This window comes from Ambystoma mexicanum, chromosome 10 (assembly GCF_040938575.1).
Source record: "Ambystoma mexicanum isolate Mex_15411 chromosome 10, UKY_AmexF1_1, whole genome shotgun sequence".
In the NCBI taxonomy this organism is placed as follows: Eukaryota; Metazoa; Chordata; class Amphibia; order Caudata; family Ambystomatidae; genus Ambystoma; species Ambystoma mexicanum.
The window spans coordinates 1,044,498,556-1,044,516,935 of NC_090932.1; positions in this window are offsets into that span (position 1 = coordinate 1,044,498,556).

The window sequence follows — 18,380 nt, forward strand, 5'->3', positions numbered from 1 at the left end:
ATTACAGGGGTAGCGGGAAGTTCAACACGCGATTGGCCAGGGTACGTGTATCACAGGGGTGCGTGGGAATTATCACATGCGAATAGGCTGGGTGGGCCCGTCACAGGTGTACCCTGTACACCCTCCACGGCCCCTGCAGGCAGCCCACAAAACAGTGGACTACCCTGCACACCTGCTCATGTCCCCCTGCACCCCCATCCACCAGGGGCACCCTCCACCAGGCCCCCACCCATGTCTCCCACCACCCCCACCCCCCAGCAGTGCAGGGGCACCTGCCATCAGGCCCCCATCCATGTCTCCCACCACCCCCACCCCCCATCCACCAGGGGCACCCTCCACCAGGCCCCCATCCATGTCTCCCACCACCCCCACCCACCAGCACTGTGGGGCACGTGGCCAGCAGGCAGTCAGGCAGCAGCCGATGGCAGGTGGGAGCGTGCTCAGGGCTCTGGGGGACTTAAATTTGGCCTCCTGGCCAGGAGCCTGGTCTTTCGTGTTTGAACGCGTGGACAGCCTGATAGGGAGTGATTTTGCACGTGAAAACCCCACACTCAGCGAATCGCGCGAAAACCCGTCACCAGCATATGTGCGTCAATAGTTACCTGCACGTGCAGTGTCAAAGCGTGTGATTGGTGAAAATGGATCTACACGCAGGAGTGACAAAGCGTGTGATTGGTGAAAAGTGAGCTACACGCAGGAGTGTCAAAGCGTGTGATTGGTGAAAAAGGATCCACACGCAGGAGTGACAAAGCGTGTGATTGGTGAACATGGGCCAAGCACGTACACGCCGTAAGTGACGCTGTACGTGTGGGCCTGTATAAAAGGTAGTGTTGAACACCATTTCCTTGTACGTGCTTTTCGTGGAGAGCGAGTGGGTGAATTCTGTACTTCTTGTCGTTTCACACGCGATTTACTTCACGGCGTTTCCAGTTCGTACTCCCTGTTACCTCTGACAGCTTTTTCTCTTTTTCCTCTTGTACTGGTTTACCTGGGCCTGTTCCCTCAAACAGTGTCCCCTTCTACTGTTGTCCTGTCTCCTCAGACAGCCTACACATCTTCTTTTGGCGGGGGTGTTGCCAACCAAAAGCGCTCATTTTTCACGCTCTTTTACCTGGCAGACGGTGAGTCACGCACGTATCTAACATCTGTGCTTGCCCCGTGTGTAGCCTACCCCTTCAGAGGTCAATCTAGGCTGCGTGTGACACGCATACGTTCATTGTGTTACTGGATGCCACAGCGTAGTGCAGGGTTTTCCATCAGCACACGTGGTCTAGGAGGGGTATTGTGCACGTTCCTTAACTTTTTTGGGGTGCCTGTGCGTTGCGTGACCCGTCATCTTTCCCCAGGGGTGTCATATAGCCTTGCCACTGCACTAGGGTACGAATACCATCTGGTACCCAACCCCTTTGACACCCAATTGCCCGGGACAATTGTGCACACCGACTCCCATACGCACAATACCATCAGTGCCATGGTTGGGAGGCGTGCAAGCCGTAAGGGTGGCAAAGGTGGCCGAGCCACACGTGGTGGCCGTGGAGGATCCACTAGGGGACGTGGTTGTGACCTGCAGGGTGCCCCTGTCCCCCCCAGTCTGGAGGACCAGTCAGGGACACCCATGAACCCCCCCCCCCCCCAGTTGAGAGTCATGTGGCTGATACCAACCCTGATCAGCCCTTGTCGGACCAGGCCATTGTGGCACCAGACCTGTCCGAGGGTGATCCCATCGCTGACATCCAGGTCAGCAGGTCCACTGCACGTGCAACGGTGCACATTGGTGTCATCAGGGCACGCGCATCTATGCCAGATAGGTCATCTGCTGGCCCCCGTAGCCAGGGTGTGGCTCCATCCACCCCACCTCTCATACACCCTGCCAAGACTGTGTCGGTCCTAGTTCATGCACCTCAGATCAGGCCTGACCCCATCCCACTACCCCCAATGCCTGCACCTACTCCCATGCTGAGTGGGCAATCCCACACACCCAGTACTGAGTCCACCACGACTCCTGCCCCTAGTGTCCACAGCGGCGTAGGACACTCTGGATCCCCACCCCCTTCCAAGCGCAAGAGGAAGAGTGCACGTCCGGCACAGGCTGATGCCCCAGGCACGGCTGCACAGTCCGGCCCATCAAGGAAGCCAAGCTTCACAGACGCCGAACTGAATGCACTTGTTCAGTATGTGTCAGATCATGATAGGGAAATGGTCATCGTTGCAGGGTCCAAGACCACACATGCCAGACGCCAGGCACACTGGCAGACCATTGCTGACAGAATAAGTGCCCTTGGAGTAGTGAGGCGCACAGCTAGTGATTGCCAGAAGCGCTGGAATGACCTTAAGCGCAGGGCAAAGGATAAGCTGGCCTCAAGTCATGCCGCAACCTTGGTGACTGGAGGTGGGTCCCCAGCACAGGATATAGAACTCACACCACACGAGTCTGTAGCTGGATCCTACGTCACCGAGGGACAACTCCAAGGTGTGGGAGACCTCCCTGATTACGAGGCATCATCCGGTGAGTGCACATGCATGTGTGTATTATCCATGTGCATGGTGTGTGTGTGAAGCATTCATGTTGGGTGCCTGTCAAGGGGGTGTGTGGCAGAGTTGATAGTGGCACCCATGTGCCTCATCCAGTATGTTCAGTGCAACACCATCTGGCCACAGCACTACCCCTACTGGCAACAGTGCACATATGGGCCGACACCATGGAAGTTGCCCTTGAATTGTCATTTTGTCACTACATTGTTGCTCATACTCCCCTGTCTATTCATCTGATGTCTTACATACCATTCCTATCCTTTCCCCCAGCCATTAAAGTTTCATCTTCACATGCCTGACATGCAATGATACCACATGCTAATGCGTCCTCTGTATATAAATGCCAACCAACATGCTGTCATACTGTGGATGTTGCCTTGACATCCACCTCCCACCTGTGGGCTTTGGTACCGTCTGGTTTCGAGCCCCATTCCCTCACACTCCATGCTGCTCTTCATGGTCTATCTTCCATGACTCCTACAGTTCAGACCATCGTGCCCTACTCACGACACCTGCTTGCCAAAAGTCAAATGAGGGCACCCTGCCCTCCAATGCGACCCACCCTATTGCTGACCAGTGCATCTGAGCCTACTCTAAGCTAACTCTCACTGACATCTGCTCATACATGCCTTTGCCTGTCCCATAGACCCTTCACATGGTCCCTGTCCTCTCTCCTTGCTCCTCTTCCACCATCATTGGTGGGACCCGTTGGGGTGTACTCCTGGCCTCCTTCCAATCCTCAGAGGCCACTATTGATGTGCATGGTAATGGGAGCGTCTCAGTCCAAGTCCCTTAGGCCAACCTCAATCTCCTTGAGAAATGCTACCCACATCTCATCAACTTCCTTACCTCTCCTGCTGTCCCCCCTCCTCTCTCCTCATCAATCCTGCACTGCCTCCCTGCACCCTCCCATGAACCTTCTCCGCCTCCCACTCCAACTCCTACACATGCTGCACCTCTGATCTCTAGCACTCCCCGTAAGTCCTCCAAGGCTGTCAACCTCCTCCACAATTACACTCCTTTCACTGCGGCTGCATCAGGCATTCCTCCGATATCTGTCACTTACATGAGGTTATGCACCTTGACATCCTTGGTCTCATGGAAACATGTCTGACGGCCAGCTCTGTCTGCATCCTTGACCCTCTCCTTGGCCCGCCACTACTGTGCAGGGGGGGTGTGCCCTTGGCTTCCCTGAGGGTATTCCTGCCACTGTCACTCCTACTTAGACCTACTCCACTCTGGAATGGCTTGTGTGAGGTCTCTCTCCACCACACCTTGACATTCTCAAACAGTGCGTACTGTGTCTGGGAAAACTGGTCAAATGTACTACTTCCTTTCTGAGTGTCCTCACCTCTCCTCCTCACTCATGTCCCCAGACACAGAAATCCTCATCCTTGGTGCTGTACGCATCCACCTGCATGCTTGTTGACGCCCCCACGTGACCTTTCTGTGACCTCAGCAACTCCCTCTCACCCTCTAGACTCCCGTCTGTCCCTACTCATTCTGCAGGGCACACTCTTGATGCTCTGATCTCATCTGACTTTCCCCTCTCCGTCCATCTCTGCACTCCTCTCTCCTGGAGTGATCACATTCTCCTCTCCTCCCAGCTCACCCTCACCACCCCACAGGCAATGCCACCCTCACCACTGTCACACACCTTCTTGGTATTCCGACCCATGAAGTGTGTGTCAGTCGAGGCTCATGCAGCCAAAATCTCCCCCCCATCCAGCTCCCCCTTAGGCTCACTCCCATCCTGACAGGGCCCACTCCATGCTCCACTCCATGTCAGGTACACTGGATGTCTTTGCCACGGTCATGACCACCTGTCTGAAGCCCCATGCCAATGCAGAGTCCTGGCATGACTCGGATCTTGTGAACCCAAACCACAGGTGCCGGGTGGCAGAGAGGGAATGTCCTGCATCATGGCCATCCTCTGGCAAACTGGCCTGCCACATGCTCCAAAGGCAATAGCGCCTCACCCTTTTCACCAAGATGAGATCCCCAATCCAAGGGCACATATCTGCGGCATGTGACAACTCTGCAGGACACATAGAAATCTGAAAGGACCTTGCCGAGCCAGAAGCAGTGTGTACCTCCCCTGTCCCCTCCGAGCCCACAGCACTGCATGATTGTCTCTGTACCCCTATAGGCCACCCCCCCAGCACTTGTCTGCGCCTAACACCATCTGCCCTTGACGTCAAGTCCTACTTACCTTGTACAGCACTTCCAGCCGCCACTTCCCCTTGCACTTCATTGTGCCACCCACCCCTGCACTTGCGTGACATGAATGACACCAGCACCAGTAGGATTGTTGACTGGCATCCCCTTCTGCCCCACCACCCCTCAGTGCTCCGCTGTACCTTCATACATTACTTGACCGGTGCTTCACGAATGCAATATGAATCCTTTACAGGTGATGGGGAGGTGGAATCACATTGTTTACTGCATTTTGTTGATGTAGACAAGGCACTGTGCATCGTTGCCAATTTGGACTAGCAGATCCATGTACAACATGTATACTTATGGATGTGACGATGCAATGTCAGGACCAGAGTGGTTGAAATCCAAAAAAGTAGCCCTCCTCTCCCTCTTCACTTGGTGGCTATGTCACATGCCATGTGTGTGATGGCATGTGCCTTTGACATGCCAATCACCGGCCAATGTGTGATGGCAGTGCTAGGCAGCAAGGTGAGCAGGCGTTGCTCTCCAATCTGTACATTGTATGCCCTGAGCCTCCCCTACAGACCCAGTGATGGTGAATGCATAGGAGGTCTCCCAGTGATGTTGGACATGTAGAACTACTGCCTCTGTTGTTCATCAGCCCTTGGTGCATGCCATGGTGCTAATGCCTGTTTCCATTTTTCTCTTTCATGTCTTTGCAGGGGACGAAGCACTTGTTGATGCTGGGGATGTGGTGGTGGAGCCGTCCCAGGAGGGCAACCCGGGCCGACCTACCACAAGTGAGGGACGTGGTGTGTTTGTGGGTGAAAACCCACAAGTGCTGCAGGCCGTGCTGTCGAGGGGTGTCTCTGGGGGTTCCTCCCCCGAGCAGTATTCAGGTGTAGACTCGGAGGATGACACCTATGTGCAGTCGCAGGTGAGTGTTCTTGGGAGAGAATCTCCTCTGTCCGACCCACCTGCAGCCGGGCCATTGCCCTCAATGGGGATGTCAGTGTCGGCAGATCAGCCTCCGGTGGTTACGGATGCAGGGCCACACCACCCAATCTCTGATCCTGTTCCTGGGGCTGCAGATCAGAGAGGGAATGCAGTCCTGCAGCCTGAGGCCTTGCCGGCACAGCAAGGCGCAGTCCGCCTTGCCCCAGGCAGGTGTGGTGCCCGTCAACGTGGTGGCCGTATGCCACCTGGCAATACCGTTTGGGAGCAATCCATCTACGGTATGGCCACCCAACAGGCAGCATCATCCGAGATGATTGCACAGGCCATGGATAGGGTGGCCACTTCCATTGTCCCCCCAGAAAGGCTGATGGAGCGACTGGAGCAGGCTACAGAGTCCATCTGCCAGGCACACAGGGAGGATATGTTGGCGTCCAACATGGACAGGCGGGCGGCACTGGCGACTCTGCGGGAATCACTTTCCATGGAGTCCCAGCGCCACAGGGAAGGCCTGAGGGAAGAACTCCGTCACCTCAGGTCGACCCTGTTAGAGCTTGAGGCTTCATCCCATAGAAGGACAGAGGAGCAGCTGGAGCGTCTGACACGGACGCTCTCGGCCGAGATGCAGGCAACTCGTGCGGAGGTCAGGTCATCCCGGGAGTTACTGCATGGGGACCTCTGCATGATTATAACCCAGAACCAGAACTACCAGACCCGCCTGCTTGCAGCCATGGAGGAGCAAACTCGTGTTTTGCGTGGGCTGCCTCCCATTGTCACACCATCTTCTGAGGCAGCTCCCCCACCTCCAGAGTCAGCTGCAGGGTCTGGCCAGAGCCATAGCGACTCATCTCCCACAACAGAGTAGCCGTGTGGGCCACGAGCCTATGGGGTGTTTTCCTTTCCCATGATCCACACAGGTGGATTGTGGCGTGCATCCTGTCCTCGGACCTCATAGGTGCCCCCCCCCCCCCCGCCGGCCCTTTCATGGCCATTTTTTCTCGTTTTTATTTTTATTTTGCAAGAGTGTTGCCTTGTGTGGGTACCTGGGCATACACTGTATTGTGGCTGGGCACATGCAGGCTTGTCCTGAGTTTGGTTTCGATGCTTGGGTAGCAGACATCCACACCCCTCCTGCTTCCGTTTCCATGGGCTTGCAAAGGGTGTGCCCAAGTGACAGCAAATTACACGGTGACATTGGACTCCCATGAGCTGTTGGCCAGTCCATAGTCAATACTGTGTAGACATTCATAGTGTTCATTGTTGTTGCACCTAACTATGCATGATGGTTTGATATGTGCCTCTACTTACATATGTTGCTCATGTTTTGCAGGTATTTCACACAGATCTTCACAAGGGCATACTCTCTGGAGTCAGACTACATGTCGGTAGATGTGCACTGACACTTTTGCATGGCGCCATCACTGTACATCTGGACGGTGAGGACATACCAGCAGAATCAGGTAATGAGACTACCATTGATTACATGCAATGGGCCTCATTAGGACCCAGGCGGATTTCGCGGTGCTAAATGCACCGCGAAGCATGGCGGAAAGCCGCCGATAGCGCCATGGGGGTTGGCGGATTTACCGCCCCATTCCGACCTTGGCGGGGCGGTAAATCCCCAATCCCCATTCTGCCCTTCCCCATTCCCATTTTTGCCCCATAGGGTATAATGGGAGTGGGGAAGGAGTTAATTACGCCACCGTAAAATACGGTGGCGTAATTAACAACGAGGTCCCGTAGCGCCATGGTTTTCTCCGCCTGGTAAAACCAGACGGAAAAGGCCGCCATGGCGCTACGGGAACTCGTAGTATGGCGGAGAGGTACGCCATGCACTACGCTGGCGTAAAACCCTCTCCGCCAGGGTCCTAATGAGGCCCAATGTGTCTTGTTTGGGTGGGCTTCAGGGTGGGTTGGTGTGTAATTTGATTGAAAATACTCTTACACAGGTGTGTAGTAGTGGCTCCAGGGCGGTTAGCTGCTCAAGTGCGGCTATGTTCCATTTGGGGCACTGCTATTTGTGACACTGGTGTCATGTTGTGATGGCCAGTTTGTTTGCTGTCACATACCATGACATGGTGTCCTCAGTGGCGGGACTGTGAAGGGAATGGTTGACATGGCAATGTTGTCATGTAGTGAATCGCCTGTGGCAATGCATATTAGATTGATGGAGTTGTGTCTTTGCGTTGTGATGCATTGCTGGTGTATGTGTAGCTAGGGGTGCACACATATTGACACTTCCATGTTAACAATCTCAGGCTGATGTGTATCTGACTGTTTATTGTCAAGTAATTTTCAGACATTGTCAGGTAGTGTCATCATTGATTGTCAGATGGTATGTGCCAGAGCAGTGTGCACTAGCCAGCACTGTGATTCCTAGGTGAAGAAGTTGGCCACCAGTTGCGTACGGGCTGCCTCCCCCCGTGCCCTTTCCCCTCCCATGTGCAGCGGGCGTGCATGTGGTTGTGGATGTGGGGGCACCACCATGTCCACGGGCAGGCCCCGGCGTGTTGCAACGTTGTGCAGGACACATGCTGCCACTATGATCCTGCACACTATTCGGGGAGCATATAACAGCTGCCCGCCAGAACGGTCAAGGGAGCGAAAGCGTGACTTCAGCACTCCGAATGTGCGCTCCACTATGCCCCGTGTTGCAATGTGGGCTGTGTTGTACCTTACCTGGGGTGGCGTGGTGGGGTTCCGGATTGGGGTCATCATGTGGGGGCTGATAGGGTAGGCACTGTCCCCTGCGGAGGTGGTGATGGGTATCATTAGTGGTGTTGTGTCATGACCCAGTATCTGACATGCATGCATGTGCAGTGGCATTCATGCTCACCAAGCAGCCATGTATCTCCATGCTGGCCAGCCTCTAGGTCCCGGCATAGGGTAGACATTCTGTAGATGAAGCTGTCGTGGGTGCACCCTGGATAGTTGGCATATACTGATGTGATGATTCCCTTGGCATTGCATACAACTTGCACGTTGATGGAATGCCAGTGCTTGCGGTTTCTATAGATGTGCTCTGTTGCCCTGGGTGGACGTAGAGCCACATGTGTGCAGTCAATTGCACCAAGCACTTTGGGGAATTGAGCCACACCATAGAATTCCTGGATGCACGTCCGCCTTTCTGCATGAGTCCTGGGGAGATATATGTGCCTGCGGACTGATGGCCGTGCAGTGATGATGTTCAAGACCTGGTGTAGGCAGCGTGACTGCGTGGCCTGTGACACACCACCCACTATGGCACTTGTCCGCTGAAAGGATCCAGTGGCCAAGAAGTGCAGTACATTCAGGACCTTCTGCAGGGGGCTGAGTGCTTGGGAGCACAGGGTGGGTGATGTGAGGTCATCCTCCCACTCACTGACCAGGTCCAGTATGATGTGTGCTGGAAACCTGTACCTCCCATACACCTGGTCATCAGGCATCCCGAATAGGCTGGTTCTGGGTGTGAATATTCTGGCCCTGACTCTCCTCCTCCTCCTCCTTTGGTAGCCCACTGCCACTGCTGCTAGGAACGGTATGTTCATCCTGGCATCTGGCTTGTTTATTGAAAAGTGCGCAGAATAATGCCTTGCGCGTGTTGTAGGCGAGCGTGTGAGCCTCGCACCCCTGGAATCGAGTTCCCACTCCAATCGCGTGTGGAAATTCCCACGCAGCAGGCATACAGGTGCGCTGACGTACTTGCTTGTGTAAGTGGCCGCGCGCCCCTGAAATACACGTACTTAGGCCAATGGCGCGTACGCGCACTTTTGGCCAATTACACGCGATGAAATACACGTACATAGGCCAATGGCGTGTACGCGCACTTTTGGCCAATTACACGCGATGACACTCTGACGTGCAGTATTTCCACGTGTGCTCCGTCTTCACGTGCTGAGTGGGGAACGCCCGTGCGGATCACGTCAGACGCGCTTACGCGATGAGGGACTCTGGTCCAATAGAATCGCGTATGCGTGCTGACGCACTTACGCGCTAAGGGCCTTTCCTCGGATTTCACGCTGACGTGCAGGAATTTCACGTGCCAAATCACTCCGTATCAAGCTGGCCACCCGAAAACACACGGAACACCACGCTCCTGCCCCGAAGGCCGAGTTACTGCCCCCCCAGTGCCCTGAGCAGCCTCCCACGTGCTATCTGCTGCTGCCTGCCTGCCTGCCTGCCTGCTGCCACCGTGCCCTGCCATTTGGTGCCTGCACATCAGCCATCTGCAGGGGTCCACTTGCTGTGTCCACCCCTGCTGGAACTGAAGACTCCCAACTGGGATTACATCGCTCCACAGCCCAGCCCCAGGACCCAGTTGCCCACCCACACCTGCCTCTGGGGTTGCCATGTCGGGCACTTCTACATCTGGCACCAGTGGCAACCCCAGGCCAGAGGGGCAGAGGGGCACCAGCTTCACTGCCACCGAAGTTGGTGTCCTGGTGGAGCATGTCCTGGGGCAGTATGATGCCCTCTTTGGATCGTCCCGCGCCAGCAAGGAAGGACGGGAGAGGATCTGGGCCGACTGTGTGGTTGCCATCAACGCGGAGGGGGTGGCAACCCGCAACGTCTTGAAGATCAAGAAGCGCTGGGAGGACTTGAGGTCCAGGACCCTTGTGAAGGCCCGGCGCCTCGTGGAGGGGGGCCGGGGCCACATGAGTTCCATCCAGAAGAGGGTCCTGGAACGCGTACGCCCAGCGCTCCACGCCCAGATCCTTGAGAGGGAGACCCGTCTGGAGTTGAGCGGTAAGTGTCCAAGCATCACTGTGTGAGACAGGGCATGTTGCGGTGTGCTGGTTCTATGATACTTGCCTGTATGTGTGCCATGGGCCATGTATGCATGTATGTGTGCTGGGACATCATGGTAATGCATGTGCGACCAGTGATGTGTGACCCACATGGTTGTTGCATGTGTTGAAATGCGGCATGGGGAGCACTATGCAGATTTGGGACATGAGAGCATGCCAGTCTCTGTACCTGGACATGGATGGGGGTGAAGGATGGGTGCTGATGCCAGGTACATATATGGTAGCCATGTCTGTGTGCCTGACCTGCATGTCTGTGACTTGTGCATGCCATGGATGCATGACTCATGTGTGTGACAATGCACAGATTCAGTGACGCACCCAACTTACCCTTGTTTTGCCTTTGTTCGGTGTGATTGGGGCCAGATGGATGTGACTGAGGTGAAGTGTGTGCATGTGATATGCATGAGCCATGATGCATGTGAGTTACATATCATTGAATGTTTCAAGAGTCAATTGGACATGCATGGAAATGTGCATGGCATGCACCATGCCTGTTACTGTGTGTGTTTTGCCTGGACTGACCCATGTGTTGTGGAGGGACATGATGGAAGTGTACTTTGACAGGGGTGCTCATCTGCTATTGCTTCCTGTCTAGGGGACCATTGTACAGTAGCCTGATGCTTGTGTCCTTTGTCTCCCTCTACGCAGCGGCTAGTGAAGAAGAGGGCGGAGACGGCGCTGTGGAGCAAGGCGGCGGGGATGCCCCCACGGCTGCAGCGGAAGGGGTGGGTGAGCCCCCACAGGGGCCTGCTACGGCGGGAGACGGTGAGGAGCCATCCATGTTGGTGGTTTGCACAGAGGAGGAGGAGGCCGACACTGGTGCACACATGGGGCCTGGTGGGAGCATCCCTGCTGGTGCAAGTGGTGCAGTCCAGGGCCAGGGGCAGGAGGCAGCACAGGTCACCGTGGAGGTGCCTGTGCATGTCGCTGTCCCTGACCCTGTGAGTGCACCACCATGCACCAGCAGGGATGCCCCGTCCCAGGCCCGTCCGCAGGTAGAGGGGATGTCCATGTCAACTGACTCCCCTCCACCTGCGGCCGTGGGAACCCCTGGCCGCGTGGAGCAGGTCCTGATTGGGGTCGCGATGCGCACGGCTGTGATTCGTGATGCCGTGCGTGCTTCCCGGGAGGAGCACGCACGTCATCACGAAGTGCACCGTGCCGACGTGGCCCAATTGGGATCGGCCATGTTCGGGGGGTTCCTGCATGTGTTGGCCAATCTGACGGCCCTCTCCTCCTCTGTGCAGGCTATCCACCGGTCGTTCTCCTTGCCGTCTTCCGGCCCAGATGCCACCATGGCCCCCTGTGGACCTGCCCCGACCAATGCAGCGAGCTCGGTGGGGATCCCATCCCTGCCGCAGTTGGGAGTCGGAGGTCCAGCAGGGGTGGACGACACAGCAAGTGGACCCCAGCAGATGGAAGATGTGCCGGCATCATCGGGCAGGGCACGTGCACGACGGCGTCGGTGGTTACCATCAGCCTGGATGCCGTCGTGCTGGCAGAGGCAGTGGCGTCGGAGGCAGCAGCGGGCTCGACGTGGGAGGCATCATGGCTCAGGGCCATCAAGATCGGAGGGGCAGGCATCGGCCGGAGGGCAGGGCAACCCTGGCATGGCAGTGTGTTCCGTGTGGGAGGAGTTTGGCCAGCGGATAGGTGCGGAGCGGCAGCGGGCGGAAGAGGAGCGGCTCGCCATGGCCAGGGCGGAGATCTCCATGCATCAGGCATTGAGGCGGGCTGAGTGCCTCGAGGAGGCTCGCAGGGAATTTGGTGAGCACATGGGGTTGTCCCTGCGAGACCTCGGGGCCAGGACTGAGTCCCGCCTCCAGGACATTGACATGGAGTTCGAGGATGCCCTGGCCAGCATCACCAAGTGAGCCGCAGGACTAGCCCGCTGCCTTTGTATATAGTTTTTTAGTTAGTTAGTGCTAGGTTTCCTTTATTTCTTTATATTATTTTGGACCGCTTGGACAATGGCCACTTCTTTGTACATATTTTTTTAATTAGTTAGTATTAGGTTTCATTAGTGGTGTTGGGCTCATGGACCCTTGAACAATCCTGTATATATTGTTATTTTTTGGGAGGTACATTTTTTTACTTTCATATTGTTTACACCATGTCGTAATGGTTTTTCTTTCATTTCATACTACATGTGTTTACTTTGGACAAAATCTATTGATTTTTCTATCCTTTGTTTTTTGGTTTCTCATTTTTGTTCCCGGACATGGACCTTTTATTTGCTTTGCCAGATAGTTGTAATAGTTTACTTGATATTTTTTGTAATACATTTTTATATTATCTTACACTTGTGTCATTTTTTCTTTGGTTTCTTACATGTCATGATATGGGTTTTGACATTCACTTGCACCCGTTGTGTATGTGTGTGTGGCGGACATGTGTTCTTTTGCATACTTGCCTTTGGGGTTGTGTCATGTGATTGCATTCACTATGTGGGTGCATGCAATCCTTGCCTGGGTGTTTGTGCTGGGTATGCTGGCCATTACTGCCATTATTGTGTATCGTCAGGACCAGGGGCCAGGGGGACATGGGTGGGGGCCTGGTGGAGGGTGTCCCTGGTGGATGGGGGGTTGGGGGTGGTGGGAGACATGGATTGGACATGGGTGGGGGCCTGCTGGCAGGTTCCCCACAGTGCTGGGGGTGGGGGTGGTGGGAGACATGGGTGGGGGCCTGGTGGAGGGTGTCCCTGGTGGATGGGGGGTGGGGGGTGGTGGGAGACATGGGTGGGGGCCTGGTGGAGGGTGTCCCTGGTGGATGGGGGTTGGGGGTGGTGGGAGACATGGGTTGGACATGGGTGGGGGCCTGCTGGCAGGTTCCCCACAGTGCTGGGGGTGGGGGTGGTGGGAGACATGGGTGGGGGCCTGGTGGAGGGTGTCCCTGGTGGATGGGGGGTGGGGGGTGGTGGGAGACATGGGTTGGACATGGGTGGGGGCCTGCTGGCAGGTTCCCCACAGTGCTGGGGGTGGGGGTGGTGGGAGACATGGGTGGGGGCCTGGTGGAGGGTGTCCCTGGTGGATGGGGGGTGGGGGGTGGTGGGAGACATGGGTGGGGGCCTGGTGGAGGGTGTCCCTGGTGGATGGGGGTTGGGGGTGGTGGGAGACATGGGTTGGACATGGGTGGGGGCCTGCTGGCAGGTTCCCCACAGTGCTGGGGGTGGGGGTGGTGGGAGACATGGGTGGGGGCCTGGTGGAGGGTGTCCCTGGTGGATGGGGGTTGGGGGTGGTGGGAGACATGGGTTGGACATGGGTGGGGGCCTGCTGGCAGGTTCCCCACAGTGCTGGGGGTGGGGGTGGTGGGAGACATGAGCAGGTGTGCAGGGTAGTTCCCTGTGGTGTGTGCTGCCTGCAGGGGCCGTGGAGGGTGTACAGGTAATGCCTGGGAGCACACAGCCATTTCGCGTGTGCAACTTCACGCGCACCCCTGCAATCCACGTACCCGGCCATATCGCGTGTGGAACTTCACGCGCACCCCTGGAATCCACGTAGCCGGCCATATCGCGTGTGGAACTTCCCGCGCACCCCTGGAATCCACGTAGCCGGCCATATCGCGTGTGGAACTTCCCGCGCACCCCTGCAATCCACGTACCCTGCCATATCGCGTGTGGAACTTCACGCGCACCCCTTGAATCCACGTAGCCGGACATATCGCGTGTGCAACTTCCCGCGCACCCCTGAAATCCACGTAGCCGGCCATTTCGCGTGTGGAACTTCCCGCGCACCCCTGTAATCCACGTAGCCGGCCTTTTCGCGTGTGGAACTTCCCGCGCACCCCTGCAATCCATGTACCCTGCCATATCGCGTGTGGAACTTCACGCGCACCCCTGGAATCCACGTAGCCGGACATATCGCGTGTGCAACTTCCCGCGCACCCCTGAAATCCACGTAGCCGGCCATTTCGCGTGTGCAACTTCCCGCGCACCCCTGAAATCCACGTAGCCGGCCATTTCGCGTGTGGAACTTCCCGCGCACCCCTGTAATCCACGTAGCCGGCCTTTTCGCGTGTGGAACTTCCCGCGCACCCCTGCAATCCACGTACCCTGCCATATCGCGTGTGGAACTTCACGCGCACCCCTGGAATCCACGTAGCCGGACATATCGCGTGTGCAACTTCCCGCGCACCCCTGAAATCCACGTAGCCGGCCATTTCGCGTGTGCAACTTCCCGCGCACCCCTGAAATCCACGTAGCCGGCCATTTCGCGTGTGCAACTTCCCGCGCACCCCTGAAATCCACGTAGCCGGCCTTTTCGCGTGTGCTACTTCCCTCGCACCCCTGTAATCCACGTACCCTGCCATATCGCGTGTGGAACTTCCCGCGCACCCCTGTAATCCACGTAGCCGGCCTTTTCGCGTGTGGAACTTCCCGCGCACCCCTGCAATCCACGTACCCTGCCATATCGCGTGTGGAACTTCCCACGCACCCCTGTAATCCACGTAGCCGGCCATATCGCGTGTGCAACTTCCCGCGCACCCCTGAAATCCACGTAGCCGGCCATTTCGCGTGTGGAACTTCCCGCGCACCCCTGTAATCCACGTAGCCGGCCTTTTCGCGTGTGGAACTTCCCGCGCACCCCTGCAATCCACGTACCCTGCCATATCGCGTGTGGAACTTCACGCGCACCCCTGGAATCCACGTAGCCGGACATATCGCGTGTGCAACTTCCCGCGCACCCCTGAAATCCACGTAGCCGGCCATTTCGCGTGTGCAACTTCCCGCGCACCCCTGAAATCCACGTAGCCGGCCTTTTCGCGTGTGCTACTTCCCTCGCACCCCTGTAATCCACGTACCCTGCCATATCGCGTGTGGAACTTCCCGCGCACCCCTGTAATCCACGTAGCCGGCCATATCGCATGTGGAACTTCACGCGCACCCCTGGAATCCACGTAGCCGGACATATCGCGTGTGCAACTTCCCGCGCACCCCTGAAATCCACGTAGCCGGCCATTTTGCGTGTGCAACTTCCCGCGCACCCCTGAAATCCACGTAGCCGGCCTTTTCGCGTGTGCTACTTCCCTCGCACCCCTGTAATCCACGTACCCTGCCATATCGCGTGTGGAACTTCCCGCGCAGCCCTGTAATCCACGTAGCCGGCCATATCGCGTGTGGAACTTCCCGCGCACCCCTGAAATCCACGTACCCTGCCATATCGCGTGTGGAACTTCACGCGCACCCCTGGAATCCACGTAGCCGGACATATCGCGTGTGCAACTTCCCGCGCACCCCTGAAATCCACGTAGCCGGCCTTTTCGCGTGTGCTACTTCCCTCGCACCCCTGTAATCCACGTACCCTGCCATATCGCGTGTGGGACTTCCCGCGCACCCCTGTAATCCACGTAGCCGGCCATATCGCGTGTGCAACTTCCCGCGCACCCCTGAAATCCACGTAGCCGGCCTTTTCGCGTGTGCTACTTCCCTCGCACCCCTGTAATCCACGTACCCTGCCATATCGCGTGTGGAACTTCCCGCGCAGCCCTGTAATCCACGTAGCCGGCCATATCGCGTGTGGAACTTCCCGCGCACCCCTGTAATCCACGTAGCCGGCCATATCGCGTGTGCAACTTCCCGCGCACCCCTGAAATCCACGTAGCCGGCCTTTTCACGTGTGCTACTTCCCTCGCACCCCTGTAATCCACGTACCCTGCCATATCGCGTGTGGAACTTCCCGCGCACCCCTGTAATCCACGTAGCCGGCCATATCGCGTGTGGAACTTCCCGCGCACCCCTGAAATCCACGTACCCGGCCATATCGCGTGTGCAACTTACCGCGCACCCCGGTATGCACGCACACGTTTATTTTTTCTCTCTGCGCGTGTGTGTGTTTGTGGGTACCCCTTTGTACGTCTTTTGTCCTGGAGGGCCACAGTATTGGACATTGATCATGTCTGTATATAGGTGCTATTTGTTGGCGCACCTTTTAGCGCACATTTCTTGCAGGCGCAGAGACGCTACCGCCTGCTTTCTTGTGGCGGTCGTGTTTGTGCCTGTTTGTGCCTGTGCGCTGCTTTGAGCGTGCGCTTTTTTGCCCTATTCTATTCCATGAATACGTGTTGTATGCGAGCGTGTGGGCGTTCCGCGCACTTGCCTCCTAAACTTTCCCCGTGCCGCCCACATTCTTCCCCATTCCGAGTGTTGTGCCCCATTTTATTCCCCATTCCGAGTGTCCCGCCCTGTGTCCCGCCTACTTTAGAGCTGTGCGCTGCGCTCGGAGTGATGGCGCAGTGGCCGTGGCGCACGACGTTGGTTGACCTGTGCGCCGGCCTGCGCCGCGCATTTTTTCCGCGCACGTCCTCTGCTTTTCTTGCGCAGGGACTTCCATGAATCGACGTGCGCTGGTTTCCCTGCGCTTTGCGCTGATTTTCGGCGCAGCGCACGTATTGGCCCCTCTGCGCCGGGATTTTCGGCGCACATTTATTCCATGAATCGGCCTGCATATGTTCATTTGGTTTTCATGAAAAGCCTCCACAAGGGATTGCCATTATAATGTTGGCAGAAACCTATCAGAGTTCATTGCTAGAAGTATCATGACATACACAGTTCATTAAGCAATGCATTGCTATAAACACCATTACATTAAAGAGTTCTTTCCATTACATGAACCTACTCATGTAGAAAAGTAGGAAATGTCTGCAGCATGCACCATAGAGGGTACATTTTGAAAATCATGTCATGTTCGATAGCAACATGATGAATGATTTTGTTTCAGAGTTTTCTGTACTGTGCAACATACAGTAAGTACACAATAATGCCTCACTTACTACATAATTGTACTACTACACACAAAACATAAAGAGCGCACAATGCATTCAAATATGAGCATATATACACAGAAAATAAAGTAAGGCAAAAAAACAGCAGTATTACCAAAAAATGTTCATAACCTACCTGATTATCTTCATGCACCAAAATGATTGCTGTATTTCGGCCTTCCTTTTTCCCCTATGTATATGTATCAAATGCTGTGACTGAAACCTAACAAAAGTAGTGTAAGAACATGTAAGAAGTGTAAGGTCTACAAATATAATACCTTTTGAATTTTCAGTTCCTGACTGTCTGTGACCAAAACCACCTGGCCTAGATATGTCAGTGAACAAAAAAAAGAGGGACACACACATGTGATGTCATATGTGATGTCATCAATGACATTTGTGGTCATCTTACATGTCATGGGTCTTAGTGTTAGCAGTACACAGTGGTGGTGTGAGTTATGGTTGTTTAACTTAGCATATCTGGCGAATTTCTGTGGATTTTCGGTTTTACTTGTAACCATGACATGGATAGGTTGTTAATAGTGCAAAGTAAGTATAATGTTCCATTCATGTACTTGTTGCACTGTATTTGATAGGTTTTTCTTAGGAAAACTGAACGATAACGTCCCTTTAACAATGTTTTTTGTCCGTGTTTTTCATAGGTTTTTAGTAGCGCACTGTAACCAGAATGTTCCTTTAGCATAGTTTTTTCAGTAAAGGTGATAGGTTTTTATTAACAACTTAACCATAACGTCCCTTTAACAATGATTTTGGTAGTGAATATATATGTTCAGTGAAAAAACATTGTTAAAGGGACGTTATAGTTAAGTTGCACTAGCAAAAATCTATGAAATTCAATGGAAAAACAGTATTACAGGGACGTTATGGTTACAGGTAAAACGGAAAAGCCTAAGATATTCGCCAGTTATGGTAAACTAAGCATCCATAACTCACGCCACCACTGTGCACTGCTAAGTCTAACACCCAGGACATCAAAGATGACATTACTAATGTCATTGATGACATTACATATCTGGCTCCCTTGTTTTTGTTCACTGAAATATCTAGGCCAGGTGGTTTTGTTCACTGACATTCAGCATATTAACATTCAAAAGGTGCTGTATATCTAGACGTTAACCTTGGCATATGTTCTTAAATTACTTTCCTTAGGGTTTGGTCTCATCTCAT